This window comes from Mytilus californianus, unplaced genomic scaffold (genome assembly GCF_021869535.1).
Source record: "Mytilus californianus isolate M0D057914Y unplaced genomic scaffold, xbMytCali1.0.p SCAF_10, whole genome shotgun sequence".
Taxonomy (NCBI): Eukaryota; Metazoa; Mollusca; class Bivalvia; order Mytilida; family Mytilidae; genus Mytilus; species Mytilus californianus.
This window is the reverse complement of record NW_026262582.1, coordinates 78,205,358-78,229,441: the sequence shown is the minus strand read 5'-3', so window position 1 is coordinate 78,229,441 and position 24,084 is coordinate 78,205,358. Positions and strand designations below refer to the sequence as shown.

Sequence of the window (24,084 nt, the reverse complement as noted above, 5' to 3'; positions counted from 1 at the left end):
ATACTAGAAGGACTGCTTCATACCTTGATCTTTTCCTCAATATTGACACAGATGGACGACTTCACACGAAAATCTATGATAAACGGAACGATTTCAACTTCCCAATTATCAATTTCCCATTTCTCAGCAGTAACATACCCTCTGCTCCTTCGTATGGTGTTTACATATCGCAGTTGATACGTTATGCTCGTGCATGTTCACACTATACGGACTTCATATACAGGAGTGTGCTCCTAACGTAGAAACTGCTCCAATAAAGTTATGAGGAAGACAGATTAAAAATGACACTCCGTAAATTTTACGGACACCATCACGAATTGGTCGATCCATACGATGTGTCTTTGTCCAAAATAACTAAGGACATTTTTACCACGTGTTAGATTGTGGTTTGACATTACGTCGTCTGATCTTTTTATTACCGAACGTGACTTATTCCCGATTGTGACTATTTTGCTGAGTGTGAATTCGCATTGCTATAAGACGTGTCACGGTACTTTTCTATCCAAAATTCATGTATTTAGTTTTGATGTTATATTTGTTATTCTCATCGGATCTTGTTAAATGTCTTATCGTTTGTAGTTGTAAATCTTATTTTTTTCTGTTGTATTTGTGTGTTATGGTAAAGATAAATAATCACCCAGTTCATTAGATAGAATTTAGTTTTGGTCAACTAAATTTATACGATATGTTTGGTTTACAGTTTGATTTAGAAGAAACACCGACATAGCTAGATAATACCATTAATTATCTAATTACTACCACATTTTATATAAATTAGTATTGTTATTTTCATTGTTATTAATAAATGTTATATGAGTATTATAAGCCAAATCTTGAATTCTATCCTAATTCTATCCTACTTTGGGGAAATTTCAGAAATTCAAATGTGACTTCACTTTTTTTGCGTTGATCATTTTGGCTAACTCGGCTGTGAATTTTTATATTCTGGTTTATGTTGTTTTATGTATCTGTTTTTATTCTGTAGTTAGTCACCACTTCAGTGTGCTCATGTATATCTATTATATAGTCATTTTTATAAATTTACTGTTTGCAAAAGTAGGAATTATTCTAAATACTAAGGATTTTCGTATCCCAGATATATGACCTTAGCCGTATTTGGCACACCTTTTTGGAACTTTTGGTCCTCGATGCTCTTCGGCTTGGTACTTGTTTTGGCTTTCGTTCTTTTTTGATTTGAGCGTCACTGGTTAGTCTTGTGTGGACGAAACGCGCGTCTTGCGTATTAAATTTTAAACCTGGTATCTTTTGTTAGCTATTATTCGTATGTTTCTCTGTCCTATATGTTCTCCCATTTATTTGTATTGTAGTCCTGTCATGTAATGTTGTCATTTTAATGTTATATTTAACATTGCCATAAAAGCGGGAGGTTTGGATAGCCACAAAACCAGGTTCAACCCACCATTTTTTTCTTAAAATGTCCTGTACCAAGTCAGGAAAATGGCCATTGTTATATTATAGTTCGTTTCTGTGTGTGTTACATTTTAATGTTGTGTTTCTATTGTGTCGTAGTTCTCCTCTTATATTTGATGTGTTTCCCTCAGTTTTAGTTTGTAACCCGGATTTGTTTTTTTCTCAATCGATTTATGAACTTCGAACAGCGGTATACTACTGTTGCCTTTATTTATACGCCTTAAAGGTGTCGATATTTATAGTTTCTTTAAATGTATGTGTTTGTTTATCGACATCTAACACACATATATAATTTAAAGGATGCTAGTTACACTCTGGACCTTGTAGAGGGGTGCCATACTGTTACTTTGAATAAACGGACAGCACCTTAACTGTTTTTATTAGTCCGAGGAAGTTTATTTTGGGGGACATTGAATAATGCACTAAATTAATTTTTTTCTCTGTCTAAAAACATAAAAGTCTTTATCATTACGTAGTGAAGTTTTACAACTTTTGGTATGTATATGGCAGAGAACAATATCTTGAAAAATATGAAAAAATAATTGGATAAAAGGTTGAAGATTTTAACTAGAGGCTCTCAAGAGCCTGTGTCGCTCACCTGTATCTACTGTGGTTTTGGAAATCATTAAAATAAGGTTAAAATCATAATAAATAGTATTAGATACCCTAATAATGATTGAGGCCAAGTTCGGTTTAATTTGACCCAGTAGTTAAATTTAAAGCAGGTCATCCCATTATAGTCTTACAATAGTCACTGCAGACACCTTTTCATTAATTAAATTAGATTTCAAGTTGTGACCATTAGAATTTTTTTTTTTTACAATTTTCCCATAGACTTCTATAGTAAACCCCTATGTTCTATGTTTAGACATCCCGGCCTTGTTGGTTGGATGACAGGGTTATCGGATACATTTTTCAATCAAGATACCCTATTCAAAATTGTGGCTTAGTTTAATTTCATTTGGCCCAGTAGATTAAGTGAAGAAGATTTTTGTAAACGATTACAAGAATTTATGAAAAATTGTGAAAAATTGATTTTAAAGGGCAATAACTCCTGAAGGGGTAAATTGACAACTTTGATCATTTGAATTATTTGTAGAGCTTACTTTGCTGAACATTTTTACAGTTTATCTCTATCTTTCATAATATTTAAGATACTAACCAAAAAACTGCAAAATTTCCTTAGAATTGCCTATTCAGGGTAGCAACCCAACAACGGGTTGTCTGATGCGTCTGAAAATTTCAGGGCAGATAGATTTTGACATGTTGAACATATTTACCCTGTCAGATTTGCTCTAAATGCTTTAGTTTCAGAGATATAAGGCACACTGCATTTTACTCCATGTTCTATTTTTAACCATGCCGGCCATTTTGGTTGATATGTTGGGTCATCGGATACATTTTTTAAACCAGATACCCTAAGGATGATTTAGGCCAAGTTTAGTTTTATTTGGTTATTTAGTTGTTTCAGAGGAGAAGATTTTTGTAAAAGTTAACGGAAGACGACGACGACGGAAGACGACTGACGACTGACGACGGACGACGGACGACGGACGCCAAGTTATGAGAAAAGCTCACTTGGCCCTTTTGGGCGAGGTGAGCTAAAAAATGACTCCAATATACTCATAAACTTTAATACTATAAATGCATAATACTATAATACTATAAACAAGCATATCACTGCCACTACCCAGCTTGAAGCCTCTTCCGAACATTTGAAAGTCCCTACTATGTACTGGTTACCTAAATTGCACAAAAAAGACATTTAAATTCTGTTTCATCTCCGCATCTCGTAAGTGTTCTATTACCAATCTATCAGTGCTTCTAACTACTTCCCTTACTACTATCAAAGAACTTGTTATTAACTTTTGTAATAAAACTTATGAAAATTATGATATTAATTATTTTTGGAGTGTTAAAAATTCTTTCGAAGTTTTAGATAAAATACATGCTTTTGATGTCCTTTTAATTCTGTTAACAGTTATGCTTTTTTTACTATCTTAACTACACTTCCACACAATCTTATCAAGAAAAAGTTTTCATATTTAATTAAATGGTCTTTTGAAAAATCTCATTGCAAATTTATTTGCTGTAATTCGTTTAAAGCCTTTTTCTGTAACGAAAAAGGAAAGTATGCTAGATACACTTACTGGAAATGTGACGATATGATTGAAGTTTTAAATTTTTTCCAGGACAACATATATGTACGTTTCGGCGATAAAGTGTATCGACAAGTAGTAGGTATCCCTATGGGCACTAACTGCGCCCCTTTAATAGCAGATTAATTCCTGTATTGCTATGAATCACAGTTTATGACCAAACTCAGTAAAGACACGTCATTGTTACATTTGGTTGATACATTCAACAATACCTTCCGTTATCTGGATGATATTTTTTTGTTAAATAATCCAGAGTTCTCTAAATATACTACCGATATTTACCCAAAAGAATTTACTTTAACTAAATCTAACATAAACAGCAGTAGTTGTCCTTTTCTAGATTTGGACATTTCAATCTCTAAAGAAAAACTCCATACTAAAATTTACGACAAAAGAGACGACTTTTCATTCCCTATTGTTAATTTTCCTTTTTTAGACGGCGATGTTCCTTTGGCTCCATCATCATGATCATACGGTGTTTATATATCCCAACTCGTTCGTTATGCCCGTTTGTGTAGTGATGTCATAGATTTTAACGAACGTAATCAATGCATCACTGGTAAATTATTAAGTCAGGGATTTCGTTACCATAAATTACGTACAACTTTTACTAAATTATTTCATAGATACAAAGATTTGATTAGTAAATTTGGCTGTGACTTTAGAAAACTGATTAAAACGGTATTTCACATCCTAAATTTCACGGTAATATTGTACTTAAAGCGCGGAAATCACTATTTTATCCGTGTTAACTCATTGAACCTTTGAACAAACTTATTAGTAAAGGTTATCTTACCAATGTTGTAATTAGATCTTTGAATATAGTTTACATTGGCACTAATATCGATTGTCATCAACAAACTAAAACATTACTAAATTTGTATTATTTTCAAACGGGATGTATAAAAACACACCGACGTTCATTTTGATCTATAAAGAGGTTAACTCCTAACTATCCTACTGCCTGTCGATACATTTATTTTTGGCATTGCACAAGTCATGTCTTCTTTGACTGTCCATGAAGTTAAAATACTAAATCCCTGAGATGTGTCTTAGTTGATTTTAGTCTCTGACGCATGATTTTTTATTATTAATTGTTTTTGGCTTTTAACTAGCTGCCAGTAACTGCAAGTACTCTCAAATCGTACTTTCTTGTTTCTTTGACCTGTTGATACTAATTGTAATGTTTTTTTGTTATTTAATGTTTACACTTTTTCAGGGTTATATCTGGTCTATATACCAGCTTTGATAAGTGTTTGGTATTACTATAAATTTTCACTTCTTCGTACTATAAACATCAAAATTATTCATTTTGTAAAAATATTTCCTTTCTCCATTTGAACTGTACACGTATACCTAACAACAAAATTATTTTCATTTACCTGTGTTTAAAGTAATTGCAAATGACTGATATTTTTGTTCAAGCATATTGTTTTTCTTAAATTGTTTAACATTTCTCAGCGGTATAACATGTTACTTTAATTATTCGTCCGTTAGTTTATTTATTTTGTATTTACATTGTATCATAGATCAAAGGAGTATGGCCATGAAGCGCCGATATTAGCCCTGTGGGGTGACAAAAAAAAAGAGAAATACGGTGGATCCTTTACAGCTAAAAAATATCTACGTATGTCGTTATTTGTTATTATATTGTAATATCATATTTTTGAGACGTCATTAATGTGGCGTAATACCCGGAATCAACCCGGAACGCTCAAAATGTCCAAATTCTTAAAGAATTTCACAATTCCCGGTTAAATTTCTCATTGGCGATAAGCCTCGACCAAAGTAATTTTACTCTTATTTTGATTGTTTGACACTTTGAATCAGTTTGCAACAATATTTAGCGTGGTCGAGGCCTGTGGCCACATCGAACATTTTACTTTTGCTCACAAGCAAATCCTGATTCAAGCCGCCATTTCCGAGATACGATAGATTCTGTGACGAATAACTGTACCAAGAACTTGTACAGTTGCTATAAATAGAAATAAATTCTGCAATTATTTTTTTTTTATTTATAACACAGATAAAAGAAAAAAATGGAATAACAAGTTTTTGTTTTAGGGAAGCTTCGTTAAACGCCTACTTGGCGAGGTTTTTTAAACACGGATAGATGTGTCCTCATAACTGTTTTTGTTAAAAATCAAGAAAAATTGGTGGAAATAAAAAATTTGAATCTGCAAATTATTTTAAAGTTCATTTCCACGTCATTTTGTAATAATTAGCCCGATCTGTGCTATGCAAACAAAAATGGGACAGATTCAAATTAGAGCCGTATTTTTTCTCCGTAAAATTCAACATCCAGCAGATCGATATGGGTGTCAACTTTAAAATTAAATACAAAAATCCTTTTAGATACACGTATTTTGTTTTATAAAGACGAAACCGTCGAAATGTAACCTCCGTGGAATGTAATCTCATGTTTACGCTTTGGTGAAGTGCTTTCTTTCACGTCCACATTTTCTATCAAGTATGGCATGCCAAGGTAACAATTTTAATAATTATTGCGGATGGAATAAATAAATTACAGAACTATGAACAATAACATACATTGAAAATCGTAAGACATAAGAAGAAACCACGTGTGAATTTTTATATCATATTGCACTGTGGTTAAAAAGCATTTCAATATTTGTTTGATTAAAATAAAAATACGACGCCGCCTTGAAAGGGCATGGTGTATACTGTCCGTGACATTCAACCATAACAAATATTTGTTTGCAATGAAAACTGAAATAAAGATGAAACAAAATTATCCGGCACAATGATATAGCTTGGATGACTTCAAATAAATATCTGATATTCACGCGGGATAGCGGACATAATTGGTCAGAATGCATATACAAGGAGCAATTGTTTATTTGTTCCTTTTTGGTGATCTCTTTTAAATGTGTGTGAGAATATGCTACAAGCGACCAACAAAAGTGGCTGCTTGTTATGAATAAAATATCTATGAGATATCTTTATATTTCTGATTTTTTTTTTTGGTTTTTGTGGTTGCCCGAGGTTCGTGTTCAATCTGTAGTTACCTGTTTTTATATTTTGTTAGTGCTGTTTTTCTTTTTGTCGCCTCTTTATGTTCATGGTGTTGTGTGATTTTATTGGTCTTATGATTATTTATCCCCCCCCCCTTTTGGAGACTTTTCTCTCATTTTCAATGACAACACATGCAATGTCTTGTTTCCTGGTTGAAATAAATTCACTAAATTGCTCTCCGTCATAAATATGCATGAATTATTTGCCACTGGACGTTCGTCAAACAACTATCAATGATATCTCCTCTAAAGTTACAGTACAATAATGACTTTAAACATAATTAAATAAATGATAAATATTTTAAAATCTTTTGAGCAGATATGTACGCGTCTATTTTTTCACTTTTTGGGAAGAAAGAGAAAAAAGAATATTGAATATCAAAGAAACACACCATTTTACTACATGAGTTGTTTGTCTCATGATAATGGATGACTGTTTAACGTCCAGCGTCAAGTTAGATGCATATTCCGGACGAGAACATGTTAATTTGCTCACATTGCCTCTATACTCTGGTATCTAGGGTATACACGACATAATCTGAACATCACATATAGATAGTTAACTCGTGCAATTAGATTTTTCTCGGTCTTTTTGATTTCATATTATAGGTTACATCAATATGTTAATAATCGTTTTTACCTGTATAAAAATTAGCTTTTGTAGATCGATTCAGTCAACCAAATGGTTTACCCTTGTTTCACTTCAAATGCTGACATTCTTTTTCTTTTAATAGCTGAGCATGCCTAGTTCATGCGTAACCCATCTCTAGCTAAGGGGTTCAATTGAAGTTCACATGATTTAATGAGGTCGAATTATTCACTTGCAAGTGAATATTTCATTAGCGATGTTTCTTTGTTTTTTTTTTTTACAAAACTGAACCAAAGTGGCTGCTAAAAGCGAATTATTATTTCACTTCCATTAATAATTGAACAAAACAAAAATCTTTTTTTTTCTATATCTCATAGCTAATGCCCGTACACGAGAACACGAATCATAAAATAATAAAAATATTTGTTCTTTTAAAACGTTATTGTTAGACACATGCAAAAGTCGGATAAATTTAGATGAATATAGCTAAATTGCTATATAAATTCGTCCACAATTGACAACTGAGAATGAGTATTCTGTCAATTTTTTGAGTTTTTTAAACTATAGGCAGTGGCTATTTTGACGTAATCTTTGATTTCGATAACAATGGCTATTTTGCGGGCTCAGGCTATTTTGTGAATTTGTTATTTTACCATTTCTTTGTAAAGAGTGAATTTGAATATTTACTTTTGAAAAATACTACGAAAATGTGCATTGTCAACATAAAAGAATCAAATTGGTATTCGACATATAGTTGAATAAGAAAAGTGTCACACTATTTGAGATACATATAATCGTTTAAAACATTTATGAGTCCAAGTGAAAATAAGAATTTGAAAAAAAGAATAAAAATAAAAACTATTGGGCATCCATTTGTAGCAATGAAATCATATCAAAACATGTAGTTGAAACACTTCTAAAATCAGTCTAATGCTACATGTATGCATAAGAATAAAATATCAGATTTTTAAACTATTCTGATAAAAAAAATGAAAGATGAAAATCTCATAGCATATAGATTTGATAAAAACGTTATACAGTCTAAAAAAATCAATCACATAGTTTCAAGATAAAAAAAAGTTTAAATTAAATTTGCTTTTGAAATAATAGTCAGTTTTGAATTGCACATCTGTAAACAAAATTGTTTTTACTGGCATGCTGGATTCCGCTTACCGAGAGCTGGCAAAATAGCATATTTTCAATTTTGGCGGCGCCGTCAAAATAACCACTGCCTTAAAACTATTATTTTGTCTGTAAAAAAGTTCTGGGAAAATATAAAAAGTATTCAATGAACCATCTGAGTGAAATTATATTTCAAGCTTTACAGGTGACTACAATATTTCGTGCGCTTAAGGTACAATTACAGAGAGCAGTACTATGTAATGAGGCCAGTGACGTATGAATGGCAGTATTATATGAAACTATCATTCATTCAAATGTTTAATTCTGAATGTTGATTTGGGAGTAAGCATGTAATCCTCCGGAATGAGATTGATGTTTAAGAGTGCACGTGTGGTTCTGGTGTCTGATGACTTTTGTACAATTATAATGTGTTCTATGATTATTGAAGTACATGTAATGCTATGTACTCTCTATATACATTGTTTATCTTTATCTGTGATTTCATCTTTTACTTCTTTACTAGAAAAAAAAATCTGTGTTTAAGGAATCACGGGTTTCTTTTCCATATACAAATAAGATGATGTGGTGTGATCAACTATCCTCATACATTTTTTAAGACTGTACTTCGCTCGCCAAGCTATTTTACAGCTTTCAATCTAGATTCATTCTGCCCAATAGAAGACATTCATTGCTTATGTTTTAAAATCCTTTATGACTTTTAATTTAATCTATGCTATAGAATTATGTTTGTTAACATGGTCTCTGTAATTTCTATTTCGTGAATATCAATGCAGAAAGTACACATAAGCGCTTCAGTTAAATTTTGTAAAAGTGGCCCGAATACTTAAACCTTAATATTAGTAAATTTCTGTTAATAGAGTTAAAAAAACTAAAATATGGACGAGATTCAAGAAATACATTTTAAAAAATTATTGTGGTAAAATGATTATAAAGTTAGTAGAACGTTAATGAAAACAATTTTAACGTTACGCGCAAGTGGCTAAAATATCATTGTACTTTGTCTTTTCTGACGCCCTGGGAAACTATACAAACATAGTTACAAGTCTAATGGTTATCATTTTATGAACTATACTAGTGAGTGATCCTTCTGCAGTAATTTTGTCAATTTCTGAGACAGGGCCGTTTTTAACCCTTCGTGGCCTTACTCCTTTAGTTGTTCAGTGTATGTTCACTGGTGTAAATATGTCTTTTGATTGAGTTAAGCCATTTAAATTGATATGTTATAGTGTGTCTTTCTATGTTCTGATGTTATACTATTGTTTCAGATAAGGGTGTAGGTTTGGTACCATTAAAACGTTTAAACCTGCTGCAATTGTTTGCACCTATCCTAAGTCAGGAATCTGATGTTCAGTAGTTGTCGTTTGTTGATGTGGTTCATAAGTGTTTATCGTTTCTGGTTTTTTTATATAGATTAGACCGTTGGTTTTCCCGTTTAAATGGTTTTACAGTCGTAATTTTTTGGGTTTTTTATAGGTTGCTGTTCGGTGTGAGCCAAGGCTCCGTCAAGGCTCCGTGATGAAGACCGTACTTTGACCTATAATGGTTTACTAAATTTTGACTTGGATGGAGAGTTGTCTCATTGGCACTCATACCTCATCTTCTTATATCTAAATAATAAGGATTATTTGTTTTGATTTATCATTCAAAAAATATTTCAAAATGAGTTACAAATAGTTTGACATACCTTAATATGTCGTTTTTATTGTATCTTGGAAAATAAATATATCCATTTTTATAATCATAATCCATAGAATTAATTTCACTTCCCAGATTGGTCAAAAGATATGTAACTGCCCTAGTCTGCAAGTTGATTTCTGTAATCTTACCACGCGTTGAAACAATAAGCTTGAATTGAACACCTAGAATGTGAATTAAAAAGATTATTTATATAATTGGTCCACAATTCTTTACTTTCAAATTCATAACTGATTAATTATTAGTAGCAAAATTACAGAAAAAAAAACCCAGGTTTGTTTTCTTTAAAACTGTGTACTGGTTTGTTTCTTGTTTCTTCATTTATTATGTTATCCGTCGATATTTCCCACATAATATGTAGAAGTACATCTTTATTAGTTTTTATTGTAAGGGATGTACAAGGACGAGGCCATGTCCGGTCAGAAGTGAGACATTCAAATAGATGATTTATGTACAAGAAGCGCCACTAGACGTTTAAAACCATTGCAACAACTCTGTCAGTGGTCCGTAGGTGGCCTGTTGCAAGGTTAAATTTCTGTTTTTATCCAATATTCCTTCATTTTCCAGTTGCAGTCTAAATATTCATAGGACATACTTATTGTATGTATTGTAAATTTGTGTTCATCCTTAACATCCATGAAATATGTTTCCACTCTAAGTTAATCAACCAACAATCAATCGAAAATCGTAAAATAGCAAAACGCAGTGTGTTTAGATTCGGAATAAAATTAGGAAATGTAATCTTCTAATGAGAATTATGATTTAAATGAAAAGATGTATGTAAATTATTTCATAAATTCTTACATTTGCGCAAAGGTAAAATATGTTTGATTCATTTTAATTTTTAACTGAGCATATTCACTGGAGGTAACTCAGAAACTTTCAGATAATTTTTCTATTTCATGTTACAGCAAGGGGTAACATGCAATTTTATCTCATTACTTCATTCTTTTGTTTTTCAACCGGGTTTGTAACGGGTTATTTTTATGAAAATCAATTTAATTGAATTTGTAATATATGATTTGAAAACAATGTTTCTAGTACTTACCTTGACCGATAAGGCAGACAAAAATAACCAATTCAGACAAAACCAACAACTCACACTTCATGTTGATCTGATTTAAAAATAAACATATTTTATGAAACTCTTCTGCATGAAAACTGTTGCATGAAATAGATTCAATAATACAATCTTGATTGACGTAATCCATATCCCCTAAGCTATTCGTTACATGTGAACTTTATCTCCATTATTTTTCTTAAACTAATTGATAGTACATCTCGTGATATTCATTACTGTACACATGATTTTAAAACAATTTTCTTTGAGATTTAAATATCAAAATGAACTGCATTTGTAGAATGTACAAGGTAGGAATACCGATTACGTAAATCATAGAAACACTATTAGTATTGAAGCTTTCTAACATAGTAGAAACGGTACGCGCACATCATTATACACCCAAAGTTTAATTAAACGAACTGATGCAGTAATATCATATGCTTATATTCTGATCTTGTACGCAATAATTGAATTTTGTTTGTTGTGCACAAGAATTATTACAAAGAAAATGACTCAACACATAATACAAAACATTAATATGTGTCAATTGTTGTCAGGAATTGCATGATGGAAAGTTTTCGAAAGATTTAAACAATGATAGTTCGAGCTGAATTCAACAAGGAATAGTCAGAAAACAGATATACCACTAATTCGTCGAACATAATAGACGTGAAAACTTATATATATATAAAAAAACACACAAACTGTGAAGTCATGAATATTAGAATAACCCAAACACCTTAAAACTGTAAAAAGTACAATAACACCAATACCAAACTCCAAGGATAATTCAAAGCGAGTGTTACAGTAAGTCATTTAAGAAATAGCTAAATCAAAAGTTCAAACACACCAAACGAATGGAAAACAATTATCATATTCCTGACTTGGTTAAAAATGGTGAATTCCAACTGGTTTTATATCTAGCTCACTTGCATGACATGCGCATAAAATTCCATTATATTGATAACAATGTGTGAGCAAAACAAAGAGACATAAGAGGTAAAAATGACAAAATTGTGGGTACTTCGGTCAACATTTTGAAATTATCTTAATCACTATAAACCAAAACGGGTTTAATCTACAATTTTCTACATAAAGAAATGCCTGTTCCAAGTCAGGAATATGACAGTTGTTTTCCATTCTTTTGATGTGTTTGTATTTGTGCTTTTGATTTTGCCATTTGATAAGGAACTTTCCGATTTGAATTTTCCTTGAAATTCGGTATTTTTGTTATTTTAGTTTTTTCCTATTTCAACAACGAACATTTGAATGGCATGTAGACATTCTATAGACAAAGCACATCAGCAAAATTCAAAGACAAAAATATAAAAAAAATGACCAAAGCACAATAACACAATGCTAGAATGTATAAATAACGAGCCACGCCTAAATGATATTCCCAAAAATGATCGAAACAGTAAAGGTTAAAAATATACAAAGACAAATGAAAGAACACTACAACCATAATAACACGTAAGTAAGATTCTAAACAACGTCGGTAACTACACTTCAAGACCATCATGTATTAGTCGTAAAGTTGATACGGAATGTTTAGATAAGAAATAAAATCAAAACGTTAAATAAATTGATGCGACCGAAGCGCTTTTCTGGGTTTACCTTCAACAGGAACATTCAAAGCCGAATATTTGAAAGCCGAGAATGTATAAGAACCGTTGAAGAGCTATACGACAAAAAAAAAAAAATTCTTAAATCCATCTAAGGTCACCTTTGCCTCAATGAGTTGAAACCTTAGCTTCTTTTTAAATTTCAAAATTCATAAATCATGTTAGTGCCGAAGTACTGACTACTGAAGTGATAAAACCCACTACGTTTACATTGACTTCAGTTCAAAATGTGTAATGGTGCACAAATATAACATTCGTTTCGTTTATCAGTTCTGGTATTTGAAGATATAATTTAGTCGAAATGCACTAAAAATTACCAATTAAAGGGAGTTAACTCCGTCATTTGCAATCATTCTAACAAAGACATTTCTTGAGATCTTTTGAATTATGAGACACGCAGAAATGAAAGACCTACCATTTTTTAACTCAGGATGAGAGTAAACCTAAAAAAGGATGGTTTTGTTCGAGTTCTTTTTTTCGGCCATGTGATGAATGCAATTTTCATTGACTGTCAAACAGAAATAAATCTTGCTACACTTATTTTATTTTTCTTAATGACTGTTGTGTTGGTATGTACATGAATTCATTAAACGTTGTTATAAACATGAAGTCATTGAACGTTGGTATGTAAATGACACTTTATATATAGAACGTCGTTATGTACCTGAAGTCATACAACACTGTTATGAACATGAAGTCATGGAAGGTTGTTATGTACATAAAGTCATAGAAAAAACACTGTCAACCGAGGCAAAACTGTGTAATGTAACTTACCTGATCAAGTTTCAAGTAGCTTGTATTCCTTAGATTTGTTTTTTCAAAAGATATGTTTCACCATATGCATTAATATTTCGTAACTTCAAAATGTAAGTGTGTCCTTTGTCTGCATCAACGTTATTGTAGGACGAATATCGATGTAGTTCAGTGGTTAAGAAAGTGTTCTATTTAAATGGGGCGGTATTGGATAGGTGATTTTGTTATAAACATGTTTCAAGTATAGTAAATTTGAACATATATAATTGTGTCCCGAAACTTATGATTGTTATTACTTTTTACGACAAGACTAATCTATGAGGGACAGGGTGTCACATGACATAACATGTTCATAAAAAGGAAATTGAAAATTGAAATTTTCCGGACCTTTATTTATTTTTATATATCATGTATATTGTATGTATTTTAAATTAAGTCATATCCTGCACATTCATGATATATTTGCCACTGGACGTTAAGCAAACATTAATCAATCTTTCCTTCCATTCCTTTTTAACAAATTCAGGTAGTAATTTGTGCAGATCACACACACTAATACAATCTTTTGTATTTCCCTTTTTAAATTATAAAGTAGGAGCCGCTTTTAAACTATTTCCGTAGCATATGCAGCTATACAATTGTGGCAGACAGGATTATTATGTAATTGTTATTTCCCTTGTTTAAAACTATAAATTTCATATTTCTTTATTTAATGATTTACATGATGCTTATTCAGTACATATTTGTTAAGTTGAATAGATATTGATATTTTGAATTCATTGGTTAAAGATATTTATTCATATTCTAAAGTCTTGTATTTGCATCGTCGCAAATCATTTATAATCTTTCTTTGAAAAACTTATACATTTTATATAACTGGTTTGGAATTATTATGTTGAATGGTCTGAGGACTGATGTCTAGTCCAACCTAGGAAAGATGTGCTTTTCCAAACTTCCCTTTAAGGTAAGTGCATCTGCCATATGCCTTCTTAATACGGGTAATTATTGAAGTGATTGGATGCTCCATTTCTTAACTTTTGGATTTTACAATAAAAGGTGTACTTATTGAATAAATTATATATTTTTTTGACTGTTTTAGATTTTCATTTACTTAGATATTTAAATAGCGCTTTTACATTTGGCATCCATCGTCTCCGTTTAAATCAGTTCACAAACTAGAACAAGCTGTGATCCGCATCCCCGAATCTGCAGCAAAATTGTTCCTGCTACACAATCAATCATATTTGGCTTCAAGCAACACACACATGAATTTAAGACAAGGTTACTACAACTGAAAATACTTTTTAATTTTTGTATAACAATCATGTTTTTTCGTATCAACATTTATAATCTAGCAGAGAAAAACTGCGCTCAGATTATAATCAACGAAGCGCATTGCAATTTGGAAAATCGTTCTTGGTTGTGGACGAAACAAGCAAACAAGCAGGCGTGTCGAATAGGCAGATAAATAGTAACTATGTATATACTATGAATTGAATGGTATCCGTTTGATGGTTTATTTATATTTTCAACTGTTCAGGTGATAAGATCAAGAATATATGAAATAATTTATATCAACTAACATGTATTGGATGATTATCCCCATAATTCCCAAATGAAAGGGCATATTAATGTTAGTGTTGGTGGTAGCCAGTAAGAAGTGTATTAATCAGGGGATTACGTTGCGTTTCAATTCATTCTTTGAATAGCTTTTATCACATCACAAGCGGCACCGTCTAGAAACAATATTATAGAATATAATTTCAAATGGATTTTAGGCTTCTTAGCTGCCTGAAAGAAATCAGAGAGGATCGGGAAAGATAGTCTCAGGAATCTTCTTGTATGGACTTATGGATAATTATTGTAATCATTTGGTAAGCATTTTTTTAATCAAAATTGTATTCTTTTTTTTTTTGGTCCTTTATGATAAGAAATAACTGTTTGTTTCTATCTTATAGTTTTGCTTCCTTTTTGTTTTTGTTTTTTTTTTGTTTTTTTTGTTTTTGTTTTTGTTTTTTTTTTTTTTTTTAATGTTTCGTGTTTGTTGTATACTAAAACTAGTGCATTACGTAGAATATGTCAGATTGTTTGCGTGTTTCTTCCTCAAATAAGAAATTTTGAACTGCTTTGTTGGTTGTAATCTGAACACTGTTTAGCTCATATCCTTTAATCACGTTACATGCAGTGAGTATACTTGTTTTTGTACATAAAAGAAGGAACAAAGCATTTTTGTCTTTACAAAAACGCAAACCATTTTAGATCTAGTATCTTAGTCTCATAAACAAAGTGATTTCGGATATAATACCTTCTTACTGTAATTTAATATATTTGTGATGAATATCATTATAACAGAATGTCTATGTCTTCGTACAAACAGAACAACGATATGATCAGTTTTTTGTCGCTTGAATAATAGCATGTTAAGGAAGTTCACTACTAAAACAACAAGCTTTTTAAAAAATTAGTTACAGTTTGATAGTACATACATAACGAAACTAAAAAACAGACAAGCATCCGTGTCCTTGTTTTTGAGATAGAAGCCATTGGACATTTGTTGGGAACTGGTTTTCTCTAGAATGTTCGTATACTTAACATTCACGCTTTTCGTTTTTTGTTGTTGTTTTTTTTTCAAAAACAATAATAAAAAAAAAATGATAACAAGGATTAATTTAGATTTTCAAAAAGGACTTTTTTAAACTTTATAATATTAAAATATGAAAGTAAAAGTAGGGGTATGCGGGTTAAATTTGTAATTGCTCTCATGGATAAAACCAGAGTATTCCGAATATCAACAATAAAACCAAAAAAGTAAGAAAAATGAGCAGCGACCTTCATTTTAAATTATTTTGTTTTACACTACTACAGAAATATATCATTTGTCGGACCTCTATATACTATAGAAAAGAAGTAAAAGCGTCTATGTTGTTGTCATTTAAAAGGGGAAGGTTTATGACATGCAAAAAACAAATCATATCAGTGTGTTACATCTTAACGGATTTGAATGAATATTAGATAAATATAACTTAGCGTATTGAAGTGTATTAGCTCACCTCGTTCGAAGGTTCAGTCTCAGCATTTCTCATCTATTGGAACTTGCCATTGTTTTGAAAATTATTGTAAAAACTATGATAAATCAAGAGATTCGTTTGATGAACTTGAATCAACAAGAACAGATATGTGACTAACTAACACGGTCAAAATGATCTGTTGACTACTCAAGAAAATATTGCACTTAATTGACAATTTTTTATTTGTGTTTTTGTCTATAAACTTGATTCCTTTAAAAGATAGGAAGACCTTTTTACAAACCCATTACTAGTACGCTTAATAATAGAGTTACACAGTTATATATATGTCTTGTACAAGTTGCGATTTTGTACGTGTTATAATGTGTACATAAATATTGTACATGTTATAATTTCCAATTGTGAACTTTCCATTTCTATGTAGCAACATTCCAGCAGCGCCTGCATACGGAGTATATATCTCCCAATTGATACGAAATTCCCGGGCTTGTATTTCCTATCATGATTTCCTTGATAGAGGATTGCTGCTCACAAGGAAGCTATTAAACCAAGAGTTCCAAATGGTGAAGTTGAAATCATCCCTTCGTAAATTTTACGGACGCCATCACGAGTTGGTTGACCGTTATGGAATAACCGTTTCACAGATGATATCGGATATGTTCCATATGTCGTAACTACAATACCCTTCCCCTTTCACGAATGTGACCTACCGATTTAGACTATTTACCGGATTTGTAATAACATAAGCTACACGACGGGTGCCACATGTGGAGCAGGATCCGTTTACCTTTCCGGAGCACCTGAGATCACCCCCAGTTTTTGGTGGGGTTCGTGTTGCTTAGTCTTTAGTTTTCTATGTTGTGTCATCTGTACTATTTATTTGTCTGTTTGTCTTTTTATTTTGGCCATGACGTTGTCAGTTTGTTTTCGATCTATGAGTTTGACTGTCCATCTGGTATCTTTTGTCCCTATTTGATAACATGTACAAAAGTGTGTCGTACATTTTATAACATGTACAAAAGCACCTCGCACATGTTATAACGTGTACGAAATATTGCTTAAAATAGTTTTAACTTGAACAAAATTTGAAAAAAAAACTATGTTTTATTTCTATTATTACCACACATGTCATTAACCTAAATAATATTTTCATCTGTTTTTTATTCTCTATTCATGTTAGTGTGTTTTTGTCCTATATATATAACCATCAGATATAATCAGTCGACTCTCAATAAGAGTTTTTTTATTGTTATTTGATATCGATTTTTAATAATGTTCTGCGACTTTTTTTTTTTTATTGAAACTATACATTTTTTATACCTTAAAAAGAAACTTTAAAAGGCAGACAAAATCAGCATGGCAAGATCGACAAATAAATCAGAATGCTGAAGCTATTAGTCAACACATCATAGGAGTCTCTATCCTTCAATGATATGTTAATCTATTGTTTGCGCTTTTGGATATGTTCGTGAAAACTGTTATAGAGAAAGGGAACTATTATTTACAAGAGCAAACTATGATCCGCTAGTTGATATTTGCAAACAAAATCAAATGACCGAAATTTACAATTTCGACCAGTCTGTGGGTTCTTGACAAAACATACAGTAGATGGACTGATGATGTAACAGCCAAAAGTATGATAAATGGAAGATCTACACAAAGTCAGTTGACCAAAATCGTCAGTCGACCTTTTTTAATTTTACCTATTGCCTTTAAATGAAGATTTGTACTATTTGCTTGTGTTTTTCACCTTTATTATTACAATCGTAGATTAAGAAAAAAAATAGGCATTATTTTGATCAACATCTTTTTAACACTAGTTATCGAGGACTGGCTTTTGTCTTCCCAAGGTCAAAAGAGTAATGTTCCTTGGTAGTCATCATAAAGAGATTATCTTGAATAATATGTAAAAATCCTTAAGTTTGTAAATGCCGTCGGGTTTTTATTCATGAAATTAAATTCTTTCTTACTTGAAGATGCCAAAAAAATTTATTTATGCTGTACTTTCCATTGAAAGCAACACAATTGTAAAACAGCGAATTTCTATGACATTTGTTTAACAGATGTCACACAAATATTTAATATAGTTCGGAAGATTATTCATCACTCACGACACAAATAAAGACTAGAAACTATTGAAAATGTTTAGCAGTAAATCAACTGGTAATGGGATGATGATTGAAATAATACGAAAAGAACCAAATGTCGCTTAAGGCGACGAGAAACGAGGGTCTGGATGTCTTCATTTGTGTATCTTAAAATAATTCATCATATATTTTTCATTTCTTATTTTTTGGACCTGTTGTTCTCTTTTTTTTAAATTGTACAACTCCATGATTCCCTATTCTTTATAATGTAGCACCCATTCTCCCCTATTCTCTATAGTGTACCACCCCATTGTTCTCTATTCTTTATAATATAGCACCCAATTATTCTCTATTCTCTATAATGTACAACCCCATTGTTCTCTATTCTTTATAATATAGCACCCAATTATTCTCTATTCTCTATAATGTACAACTCCATTGTTCTCTATTCTTTATAATAAAGCACCTAATTATTCTCTATTCTCTATAATGTGACACCTTATTATGCATGTTATGCTCTATTATCTATATTGTAGCATCCATTACTCTCTATTCTTTATAATATACCACCCCATTATTTTTATTCTGTTTAATGTAGCACCTTAATAATCTCTATTCTCTATAGTGTACCATTATATTGTCCTCTATTCTTTATAATGTAGCAACCCATTATTCTCTATAGTGTGCCTGTGTAGCACCCCGTTAGTCTCTATTATTAATAGTGTACATATGTCGCACCCTATTATTCTCAATTCTTTATATTGTAACATCCTACTACTCTCTATTATTTATAATGCAGTACCCCATTATTCTCATTTCTTTATAATGTAGCACCTTATTATGCTCTAACAGTTATTGCCCTCTTGTTTAAATAAGCGAACAAACTGTGTTCAAATCTGATACAATCTACTGCGCAGAGCTTCTGAAATGACGTAAAGCAAAACAATGATATAAGGGTTTTCTACAAAGCTTTAACAAGACAAACTAGAATACAAGGGTGTTATGATTGAAACTCCACTTCACCATTTTCTGTTCACACCCTTACGAGAATTTGGCAGACTTAGAAGTAAAGCGTTGTTTAAAAAAAAACAGGGATTAAAGATCCAATTATTAATCTCTGGTGGGATGTCAATACAATTGCTATTATTTTGATGATAAGCATGGGAACTACCAGTACGAAACACAAGCAACGATGTCGGACTGATACACATATATTTAAGCTTTTTGTATACTAAGAAATTTCCTTTCAAAATTTGATCATGGCACTTAATTCTCGCGTACCTTTTTTAGATAAAAGAAAAACATGTAATCACCGATAATTTGTTATGAATCAACTGTATGTGTTCTATTACAGTATGCATCTTTTCGCAGTTGTTATTGATAATTACCTCGGACATAAAAGTTATTCCACTGTACATGCTATATACAGTAAGGTACAGAATGTCGTGTGGTTTATTCTGAGGAAAACGGATATGCAACTTGATCATAATGCGACAAAATGTGTTGCCAGAAACATCATAGTGTAAACATTAACACTGTATAGGTATCACTAACCGCTTATATAACTGATGCGCGATTAAAAAAAGTCAGGCCTCTCCAGCTGCATTAAAAAATGTGAGAAAAGGTAAATTTTTTTTCAGTATGGTGCAATAGAATACAATTTAAACTAATGAATTAAACGTTCATAACTACTAGTCTCTAAGACTTTGTGTGTAACTTTCTCATTCTTTTTTCGTGCTTATTTTTTATCCAGCTCTTTCAATCTGATTTATACAGTTTATATGCTGCCCTGGGTAAAATGTCCAGGTGGAAGGCAAAATGTATAGTTTAACATGTTAAATTACAGTCTGCATGTGTCTGATATACATTTATTTAATCCATTAAATAATGCGCCCGAAACTGTCTGTAGAACTTTATAAATTAAATCTACAGACTTTCTTGAAAGACTCTCCGAGTTGTCTTAAAGCATGGGGTTATACTCGGACAAGAGTTAAAGAAAATCGGGAATTGTGGAAACTTTTTTTCCGTATTAACCTCAACATCATACATGATATGGTTATTGTTTGCAACATTCAATGCTCAGGAGTAAGTAATCCTTATATGATATGAGAAAAAAGGCAAAAGATACCAAAAGAAATAAAATTGAATTGAATATAAATTAACAAAGAAAAGGCAAAAAAAAAAGACCTCACAAAAAACCAAACAAGACAAATTTTGATAGGACGTGAAGAAAAAACAGTATTCATTGACTATTTGCGAACTTCATTACCACATTCAAAACATTGCGTTTAATAATTCCCTGTCAATAACAGATTCAACAAAATATATTATATCAGCTGCAATATATTTTGGATGGTGTAATTCAATTGCATCTCGGCATCACAAACATTTTGTTTTATGCATGCGCATTCTGACGTATTGTCCACTGTAAGGAGCATGGGCATTAATTATTCTCAATTAGAATTTCCCGCTTGTACCCTTGAAAACAATGCAATGTATATTGCATCTCATAATACATTGTTGTCTCTTTGACATATTCCTTATTTCCATTCTCAATTTTACTCAAACACTTATATTTGATAAATCCTTCTTATGGATTAAACCATACCACTCATGTATACGTCTGTAATTTATGCATCTTGATTGCTGTATGCTCACATATTTGCGTCTAATACCAAATCGCCTTTTTATTTGAATACGGTAGATGTTTTTTGCTTTGCATTATCTTTCATATTTTCCAGTTAAATCATTTTGGGTTTATTTTTGAACTATTTTAACCACAAGTTGACATATATTCTGCTTTGGTCTATTGATACCATTGTCCCGAATACGTCTGCAGTATGGTATTATTAACATCATATTCCTTGTAACATTCACCCGCTTGTCCGACTGTGAGTCACTTGTGTGTATTGGAGATGTTATGTTGTTCTCATTCTTGCATGCTCTTTATCTTTTTTAAATCCTTGAAATGTTTCATAAAAATTATTGAAAGACATCGTTACATTCTGTTGATGAAAGTTGGAAATACGAGATCACTCCATAATTGGGCTCCGTCGCGGTCTTTTTGACATGCAGTGTGTTCCTTTACAAACTCCAATGTCCTTCTATCGTACCATTCATTTTTAAGTTCAGGAAAAGTAATTACGACCAATTATTTTCAGTGCCGACATATCTGTCAAACATAAACATACATATAAGGAAAGAGTCTAACCTTTAATTCTTAATTTATGATGATTTTGATAATTTATCTTTGCTTATATCGGAAGAACATAAAGCTTCAACTTAAAGACCAAACAGCCTATTCAGTTCTACCAGTGATTTTTCCTTAAAATTTTGTGTGAAGGTATTTCATGTTTTGAGGAACAAAATATGATAAAAAAAAATTGGGGGTCACCGACTTAGTTTTGTCACTATAGCAACCTCAGTTTCGTGTTTTCCCGAATATTAACATGATAAAATTGAGAATGGAAATGGGGAATGTGTCAAAGAGACAACAACCCGACCATAGAACAGACAACAGCAGAAGGTCACCAACAGGTCTTCAATGCAGCGAGAAATTCTCGCACCCGGAGGCGTCCTTCAGCTGGCCCCTAAACAAATATATATACTAGTTCAGAGATAATGAACGCCACACTAAACTCCAAATTGTACACAAGAAACTAAAATTAAAAATAATACAAGACTGACAAAGGCTAGAGGCTCCTGACTTGGGACAGGTGCAAAAATGCGGCGGGGTTAAACATGTTTATGAGATCTCAACCCTCCCCCTATTCCTCTAGCCAATGTAGAAAAGTAAACGCATAACAATACGCACATTGAAATTCAGTTCAAGAGAAGTCCGAGTCTGATGTCAGAAGATGTAACCATATGATATTTGCTTGTTATTCAAACTCTCAAAAAATACCATTATATCAAACCTACAAGCATAATTCTTGTTTCATGTTAAACAGTAGATTTGTGCCTATCAAATACAGGATCAAGACTTTAAGACTCTTATTGTTTTGATCTTAAAAAATATGATTTATTTCATTCCCGCCAAAAATAAAACGCAAGAATGAAAAACGTTTCAAGTATTAAAAAATATCTACCAGTGATTTTTTCATAAAAATTTCAAGAAAGAAAGTGCCATGTGTACTCTTCAAAATAAAGCAAAAAAATGTATATGTCACCGACCTTTCAAAAAAGTTATGATTAATTTTCATGTTTTTTTCTCGTTCGTTTTGAAGAAAAGAGTTGTCTTTCTTCAGAACATTGAATCTGACGTCATAGTACAAGTTTTCCTTGTTGGCGCACGGTTTGAAAAAAAATTGCAAATTGGACGTTTGAAACCCACATTTAAATTTTCAAGAATCAAGAATAACAACTATATTCACCTACTTTATTATCCGGTAATACAAGAGATCACATGTATGTATCAGTATCAGATCTCATGATGTTGTTGCCGCACAAAATTAACCTCCAGAAACACCATCCGTCGGATTGAAAAATTGTTCGACGCTTTAGAAAGGAAAGTCTGTTTTTGTCCTCTCCATCTCATTAGCAAAATCATTGAAAATAAAAAGAGAAATGAAAGATGATTACTTACAGACTATTTGACTATATTAGACTAGATGTGTTGGTTTTTTTTGTCGCGTCAATTTCAGAACTTCGCCCTAGCGCACACTTTCGCTACTATTGACAGACGGACAGACATTAGCACGGACGGACTTCTTTATACCATTATGTGTCCCGACTAAGACGAGCGTATACAAATTATTCCAACTTGTTTGTGGATTCATTATTTCTTCAAATATTTAAAATATAAGAAAATTAAAATTATAGGTATAATATATGAATTAAAGTTTTTGATTCTAAAACGTTTTACATCCATTTAACCTATCATAAAATACGATCCCCGTTATTACTACCTCACGTGTTTTGAATAAACGAGACAGTAAATATAAAATACAAATAAGTTTGTTTAATTCAAAAATTGATTTAGAATCTAAGAAATAATTTTCCGTTGAAAACTATAAAGTATTTCTCAAAACAGGATGAAATATTATGAATCTAAATATAGTCGAGGCAAATAGGAAATACCATAATATTATGAAATTTCATAATTTTATTGATATATTGGATCAAAGTGGAGTTGTCTTTCTTAGACGCCTAGTGTCAAAATGGACATGGGAGATAACAACTTTTGTCTTAAACGAAGTCGAAAGGAAGACAACTCATTATTATAAAAAGTTAACATTTAAAATATAAATTTGTATAACAATTTAGGAATTTATTAAATTGGGTTCGAACTATGGGTTTTATTATACACAAGGAGTAACTCTAGATAAATCAAACTTGACTAAAGATTATTTAAAATCTGGTGTAATGAACTAGAAAGAATCATTATATTTATTACTATTTTATCAGTCTCCGACATAGCAAATCATGCATGTGGAGGTCAATTGCGAATTTATTTACAGTTTATTTATTATGTAAAAA

General features: G+C 31.7%; 1 long non-coding RNA gene across 1 annotated transcript; it reads right to left on the bottom strand.

Moving 5' to 3' along the window:
• Positions 1–20,814: 20,814 nt before the first annotated feature.
• On the bottom strand, positions 20,815–23,654 carry LOC127718612 (uncharacterized). The gene is made up of 3 exons (XR_007989928.1): positions 22,984–23,654; positions 22,421–22,523; positions 20,815–21,778 (listed from the first exon to the last, which is right to left on the bottom strand). It is a non-coding gene; the product is annotated as an uncharacterized LOC127718612 (long non-coding RNA).
• Positions 23,655–24,084: the final 430 nt, after the last annotated feature.